Below are 8,166 nucleotides of genomic sequence, written 5' to 3'. Positions count from 1 at the left end.
TCTCTCTCTGATAATGGCACGTTTACCATCTGATAGGATTAACCCACAACCTGCATTACTCCTTGCCCCTCCTGTCACGCTAAACATCTTTGGCATGTACAAGGACTGGAATGTTAGCTAAACAGACTGGTACCCAGGGAAGGTCCTTCAGAGGAGGCTGGTGGGGGAGGATTAATACCTTTAATGGAGTGAATGAAAAGGTTTTAAAGAAACCATGTTTCAAGCCATCACTATGAGCTGAATTAAAGTGCCACTAGCCACCACTGGTTTCCTCTCAATTGAACTCCGTTTCCCAGGGGGCCGTGTGTCTGTCTTATCTCAGAGCCAGTTTAGAGTGGTCACCCGGGTGCTGGTAACAGGGATCCCCGTCGTCACGGTTACTCTGATAACAATGAAGTAAATGACGGTTGTCACGGCGACACCTGAAAGGGCCATCACTCCCGGCGACCTGGAGAGCATCGCTGCCACTTTCTGCCCGTAATGGACAGATGATCACATGGGTTCTGGGGGAGGAGAGGAGGACTGGAGTGTATCCCTCGCTCTGTCGCTCTCTCCCCTCTTTCTCTCTTTTTCTCTCCCCTCTCTCTCTCTTTCTTTCTCTCTCTCTCTCTCTCTCTCTCTCTCTCTCTCTCTCTCTCTCTTTCTCTCTTTTTCTCTCCTCTCTCTCTCTTTCTTTGTCTCTCTCTCTTTCTCTCTCTCTCTCTCTCTCTCTCTCTCTCTCTCTCTCTCTCTCTCTCTCTCTCTCTCTCTCTCTCTGTGTCTCTCTCTTTCCCTCTCTCTCTCACTCTTCTCCCTCTCCTCTCTCTATCTGTTTGTATAATACATATAGTAGTGCAGACATGTTTAAGTTGTTAAATCTGTGTCCACTCCTCCCAGACAGCTTCCTAATCTCCTATGTCAGGGGAGCAGAGAGAATGCCAAATGACATTCATACCTCACACTACACTATGACTAAGACGTAGTCTGCGTCCCAATACATTTTATAGTGCACTAATTGAACAGGTCCCATAGAGGAGTAGGGTGCCGTTTGTGATGCACCCTACAACATTATTCACACACTCTTAGAACGACAGAGGCATATTTAATATGAAATATGTCTTTATTATTTAAAACCATCGCGTTTCAGGGGAAAACAGTGTGAGTCATACCTAGTGGAGAATCATATCCCTCACACTCACTCAATCTTTCTCTTTCAATCAATCTTTCTCTCTTTCTGTCAATCCCTTTCAGACTTGATTGATCTTCCTTTCCTTTCTGTCTCCCTCAGTTGATCCTGAAACTCTCCTCTACCTCCACCCTATCCGTAAATGTTTTTTTTTTTACAATAACCAAGATTAAGATGTTTGTTTAGCTAGGAACTAATGTTTGTCGCGTTGTGGCCTGTGTTTTCCTGCAGCAGGCAGACGAGGTTGCGCAGACGGAGGTTTCCCATCAGCTCCACCTGCAGCAGTGTGATTCGTCAGAGAAGCAGCAGCCCAAACGGTTACACGTCTCCAACATCCCTTTCCGCTTCAGAGACCCAGACCTCAGGCAAATGTTTGGGGTGAGTAGCTAGCTGTGCGAAATCAGGCTCACCTGAAGCCGAGAAAGCATCACAAACACCTAACTTCACCCGTACAACACCAAGGTTCCCCTGCACACAGGCCAACTATAGTAACGCTGTTGGTCTACATACCAGTCGTGTCCTCAGTGTTCAGAACACACAGACCTTTATAACAAAACACCAGTGTTGAGTCGACCATGTTTCAATCATCTCATTCTCCCCTGCTTGTGTTTTGTGCCTTAGCTCTGCAGGTACATCAAATGTCACTTTAGAGATCGTCCTGTCCCCATTAATGATGTATGGGCCCCGTCACACCTTTTAGAGAGGGGGCCTAAATGATTCACCTTCTAACCTCTACATACCCTCTCCTCCTCAAATTAGGGACAAATATGAATGTTTCATCTCCTGGACCTCTATAGGGCCGTCGTCCTTAACCACTCCTTGGAGAGAGAGGGAGGACATGTCACAAGGCCTGTTTGAATTCCCAAGACTGTTCACCCTGTAGCAGTTCTCAGAACAGAACACTGTTCAATCACAGGACTGTTCACCCTGTAGCAGTTCTCAGAACAGAACACTGTTCAATCACAGGACTGTTCTAGAATTACAGTATGATTCTAGAAATGTAGTTTAATTCTCTGCTTTGTGAAAGGACAAAGTAAATATCTGACCCTGTAGCAGTTCTCAGAACAGAACACTGTTCAATCACAGGAATGTTCTAGAATTACAGTATGATTCTAGAAATATAGTTTTATTCTCTGCTTTGTGAAAGGAAGAAGTTAACATCTGACCCTGTAGCAGTTGTTTGCGGCAACTTGTTCTTACTTATTTAATCCTTTTTGTTCCTGGAGGAATTTAGGACTGGCCCGTACTATAGATCTCTAACTCTGTTGGTCTCAGGCTGTTTCCTTCACTTCTGGCCTTACAGCCCAATAGGCATCTTGTACCCACTCCTATGTACCCACTCCTAAGTACCCACTCCTAACTACCCACTCCTAACTACCCACTCATATGTACCCACTCCTAACTACCCACTCCTAAGTACCCACTCCTACGTACCCACTCCTATGTACCCACTCATATGTACCCACGCCTAACTACCCACTCCTAACTACCCACTCCTAACTACCCACTCCTAACTACCCACTCCTATGTACCCACTCCTAACTACCCACTCCTATGTACCCACTCCTAACTACCCACTCCTAACTACCCACTCCTAACTACCCACTCCTATGTACCCACTCCTAACTACCCACTCCTATGGACCCACTCCCTAACTACCCACTCCTAACTACCCACTCCTAAGGACCCACTCCTAACTACCCACTCCTATGTACCCACTCCTAACTACCCACTCCTATGTACCCACTCCTAACTACCCACTCCTATGTACCCACTCCTAACTACCCACTCCTATGTACCCACTCCTAACTACCCACTCCTAACTACCCACTCCTAACTACCCACTCCTATGTACCCACTCCTAACTACCCACTCCTATGTACCCACTCCTCTGTACCCACTGCTTGGGGCGGCAGATAGCCTAGTGGTTAGAGCGTTGAACAAGGAAGTTAAACCCACTGTTCCCTGGTAGGCTGTCATTGTAATTAAGAATTTGTTCTTAACTGACTTGCCTAGTTAAAAAAATGTTAAATAACGAAAATAAGTTGGAGTACCAACAAAATGACCAAGAAGTCTCCATAGAGCACAGAGTCAGTTAGCTTCTCACTCCCACATAATGTTAGATGATAAGAAGAAACAGAGAGACGGGGAGTACACAGAAGGGAGATAGTGTGAGTAGAAGAAACAGAGAGATGGAGAGTACACAGAAGGGAGATAGTGTGAGTAGAAGAAACAGAGAGACGGGAGATAGTGTGAGTAGAAGAAACAGAGAGAAGGGAGATAGTGTGAGTAGAAGAAACAGAGAGAAGGGAGATAGTGTGAGTAGAAGAAACAGAGAGAAGGGAGATAGTGTGAGTAGAAGAAACAGAGAGAAGGGAGATAGTGTGAGTAGAAGAAACAGAGAGAAGGGAGATAGTGTGAGTAGAAGAAACAGAGAGATGGAGAGTACACAGAAGGGAGATAGTGTGAGTAGAAGAAACAGAGAGACGGGGAGTACACTAGTTAAAGAAGTGTTAGAAGAAACAGAGAAGGGAGATAGTGTGAGTAGAAGAAACAGAGAGAAGGGAGATAGTGTGAGTAGAAGAAACAAGATGAGGGAGATAGTGTGAGTAGAAGAAACAGAGATCAGTTAGCTTCTCAGGGAGATAGTGTGAGTAGAAGAAACAGAGAGATGGAGAGTACACAGAAGGGAGATAGTGTGAGTAGAAGAAACAGAGAGACGGGAGATAGTGTGAGTAGAAGAAACAGAAGGGAGATAGTGTGAGTAGAAGAAACAGAGAGAAGGGAGATAGTGTGAGTAGAAGAAACAGAGAGATGGAGAGTACACAGAAGGGAGATTGTGTGAGTAGAAGAAACAGAGAGACGGGGAGTAGAGAGAAGGGAGATAGTGTGAGTAGAAGAAACAGAGAGACGGGGAGTACACAGAAGGGAGATAGTGTGAGTAGAAGAAACAGAGAGATGGAGAGTACACAGAAGGGAGATAGTGTGAGTAGAAGAAAGAACGACAGAGCGAGTGAGGACATAAACAAACAACATGCCATGCAGAGAGAGAGAGAGAAAGATCACCCCATGGTGTTTGTTGCTCTTACAGCTTGTTACAGTTTTTTCCAACTGCTTATACAAGTTTTCAAAACTGTCTCCTTTTTTTCAAAACTCTACACACAATTCCCAAAACTACACACACAAAATGCAAAATGCCTCACATCTCCTTCAAAAGGTAACACTGCATTCAAAATGCCATAAACACATGTCAGAATGAAGCATTTGCATCAAATGGCAAACACTGCTTTCATAGTACATTTTTTGGATATACCATGTAAACACTGTTGTTCTACATCTAAAGCTCTTTGGTCTTTCATAGGCTTATATCTACATTTCAATACAATGTTCTACTGTGAAAGTAATCTGCTGAGAGGGGTAACAAGTACACTGTAAACACCAATGCAATGTAGAAACAGAAAATATTTATTAGGCCAAACATTACTGTTGTAGACAGTAGCATACAACAAAACCATAAACATATGTAAACCAAAAGTCCAGGAATTAGTAGGGGGGGGGGCAGTCACCAGTGCTAAGCTACGCTTCATCTCTTCTCCGGCCTGGGTCTGGCCACAATACTTCGTCCACATCACAAGATAAGTTTTCTCTTGCCAAACATCGAGGGAAGTATCTCCTAGCATGGCGTATCCAACCTTGGACAGAGGCAACCTCTATGTCCCCACATAGAGGGAAGTATCTCAAAACTGCATGGCTTTTTTTCAAAACTCTGGACAGAGGCAACCTCTATGTCCCCACATGCAAAATGCCTAGCATCTGTTCCAACCTTGGACAGAGGTAACACTGCATGTCCCAACATGGATAAGTACTAGCATGTCAGAATCCAAGCATTTGGATCAAATGGCAAACACTGTCCCCACATGGAGTACAGTTTTTGGATATCCAACCATGTAAAGGCAACTCTATGTCCCCACATGGAGGGAAGTATCTGGTCTAGCATGGCGTATACCCTGGACATGGCAATCAATGTCCCCACTGGAGGAAGTCATCTGCTGAGCATGGGGTCCAACAAGAGGCAACTGTCTATGTCCCCACATGCAATGTGGAAGTACAGCAAAGTATTTATTAGGCCAAGGCATTACTCTATGTAGACAGTAGCATACAACAAAACCATAAACATATGTCCCAACATGGAGGAATTAGTAGGGGGCAGTCACCTGGCAAGGCAACTTCATCTCTTCCCGGCCTGGTCTGAAGTATCTCACTAGCATGGCGTCCACATCACAAGATAAGTCTATTTTCTCTTGCCAAACATCGAGGGAAGTATCTCCTAGCATAGTGTATCCAACCTTGGACAGAGGCAACCTCTATGTCCCCACATGGAGGAAGTATCTCTAGCATGGCGTATCCAACCCTGGACAGAGGCAACCTCTATGTCCCCACATGGAGGGAAGTATCTCCTAGCATGGTGTATCCAACCCTGGACAGAGGCAACCTCTATGTCCCCACATGGAGGGAAGTATCTCCTAGCATGGTGTATCCAACCTCTCTGTCCCCACATGGAGGGAAGTATCTCCTACCATGGCGTATCCAACCTTGGACAGAGGCAACCTCTATGTCCCCACATGGAGGGAAGTATCTCCTAGCATGGCGTATCCAACCTTGGACAGAGGCAACGTCTATGTCCCAACATGCGTCCACCATTGCCTGGAGAAGCGGCATGCGGGCATAGTGTTGACGATCACACACTTTCCAGCGCCAGGCTGAGAAGAATTCCTCTATGGGATTTAGAAAAGGTGAATATGGGGGTAGGTACAAAACTACAAATTGTGGATGGGTGGCAAACCAGTTTTGGACCAGAACAGCCCGGTGAAAACTAACATTGTCCCATAAAACCACAAATCTATCAGGCTCCTGATCTGGATCAGGGACAAACATTGTGTAAATTGCCTCCAGAGAAGTGAGCATATGGCCGGTGTTATACGGACCCAGTGTGGTGTTGTGATGGAGGACCACCTGGTGAATAAGTGTAGCATTTTGATTGGTTGTGTTTGGAAAAGGAAAGCAAGTCACTTCCTGTTAGATTTTTGTGTTTTAGGTAGAGAATTGTGTGTAGTGTTTTGAAAAAAGTGTTTCATGCAATTGACAACTGAGTCAAAGGCTGAGAAATAGCTTATGATTTTGGATATTTGGGGTGTAGTTTAGCACTTTGAGTGAGAGGTTTCAAAAATCGTGTGACATGAAAAGATTTTGTGTGTAAGCAGTTGAAAAAAACTGTAAAAGACCTCTCTTTTATACAGTACAGTGTTACTAATGGCAACCAATACATATAGTCTACTACGCTGTAACATTTAAAACAATAACAGGCTGGACATTTCTCCCGTCTCCTGGTTCTCAAATGGAGCCGAACATTTGCTCCCTTTCGACCAGGACTTTGTTCCATGGCGAGCAGTGCCTGTCCCCGTGGCCGTGCCCAGAATCGGAGGCCTTGATGTGGGGAGAGGTAGAGGAGATGGAAGGGTCCCACAATGGAGGCACGATTAATGGTGTTCCTCAGCACTGTGGTTAAAAGGGACTTTATCCTCATTAGGTGTGTGTAGGGTGACAGGATCCAGTCAGGGACAGATTTGTGTGTGTGTGTGTGTGTGTGTGTGTGTGTGTGTGTGTGTGTGTGTGTGTGTGAAGCCTGGTACTCTAACTCCCCAGTAACACTCCCCGGTCACTTAGTGAAGTCTCCAAGGCACTGAGTTCTGCACCACAATTAACCAGAGACACTGAGAGAGGAGCGAGGGATTAGAAGAGACAGACAATCTGGGAGAATTCACTACAATCAGCGATGCTCAGAATGCGTCTTACCCTGTTGTCTGAAGGACTGCACTGACACAGACCCTGAAGAGGAGGACCAAGGACAAGTCCAAACAAAGTCACATTTTTTGCCCTTTTTTTTTGTTGTACTTTAGACACTTGGAAACTCAAACTGTCCAATCAGTTTCACAGGAAAGTTAAGGCTTGAAAAGTTACTTTTTTTTGGTTCGATACTTCAGTCACAGACAGTTGAGCAGTTTGGTTAGTTAGTTAGTTGTGGTTGTTCAATTGTCTCCAGGGTGGTGGGACAGGATACGAGGGACATGTCATCTTGTCAGAGTCCACACACACACACACACACACACGCACACACACACACACACGCACACACACACACACACACACACACACACACACACACACACACACACACACACACACACACACACACACACGCACACACACGCACACACACACACACACACACACACACACACGCACGCACGCACGCACGCACACACACACGCACACACACACACACACACACACACACACACCCTCCTCCTCTTTGTCGATGGTCCAGTCTCAAGGATTGATCGTTGTGGGCAGAGCTGAAGCACTGCGGCCCAGATTCCATCAGGGCTTTGCCATCCCCACAATGGGCTCCAGTGCCACTCTCTCCCATTGCCTTTAAATGCAGCAATGAGCGACTGGCTCAATGTGCCATTACGACTCCGTTTGAGCACCACCACAATGCAAACAAAGGCAATAGCCAGATATTATAGTAAATGGAATTTCTTTCCATTATAGCAGAAAGGGGATATTGGAACATTATAGAGAAAGCCAGGCAATGGCGAGGCATTGCAACACACGAGGAGGTTATAATCAGGGGGAAAACAACAATTGAAAGTCTCCTTTTAACGGTCCTTATTGTGACAATTTAGGTCCTCATCAGGAATAAAATGAAACCGACATCTCAGAAGAACTCTAAGCTGCGTCGTCGGGGCTACTGTACATAAAGAGAAATGAATACAAAGAAAAATCTAAATGGTTTCATTAGCCAACCTTATTTTATTTTAATTCATAATTAGAGAAACACATTTAGGAGGAAATTAAAGCGATGAGTGTTTAAGGGCTTAATGGTAGACTGGTAATTGGGATTCAAAGCACCATTTCACCGATTCAATTCTCTCATTCTC

At 45.2% G+C, this 8,166-nt stretch overlaps 1 pseudogene; it reads left to right on the top strand.

The window, feature by feature from the left end:
• The window catches only part of LOC121840861, a 96,893-nt pseudogene that overhangs the window by 25,825 nt on the left and 62,902 nt on the right, over positions 1–8,166 (top strand).

Source organism: Oncorhynchus tshawytscha, linkage group LG25 (genome assembly GCF_018296145.1).
Source record: "Oncorhynchus tshawytscha isolate Ot180627B linkage group LG25, Otsh_v2.0, whole genome shotgun sequence".
In the NCBI taxonomy this organism is placed as follows: Eukaryota; Metazoa; Chordata; class Actinopteri; order Salmoniformes; family Salmonidae; genus Oncorhynchus; species Oncorhynchus tshawytscha.
The sequence above is the reverse complement of the archived record's forward strand: the minus strand, read 5'-3'. Positions and strand labels throughout refer to the sequence as shown.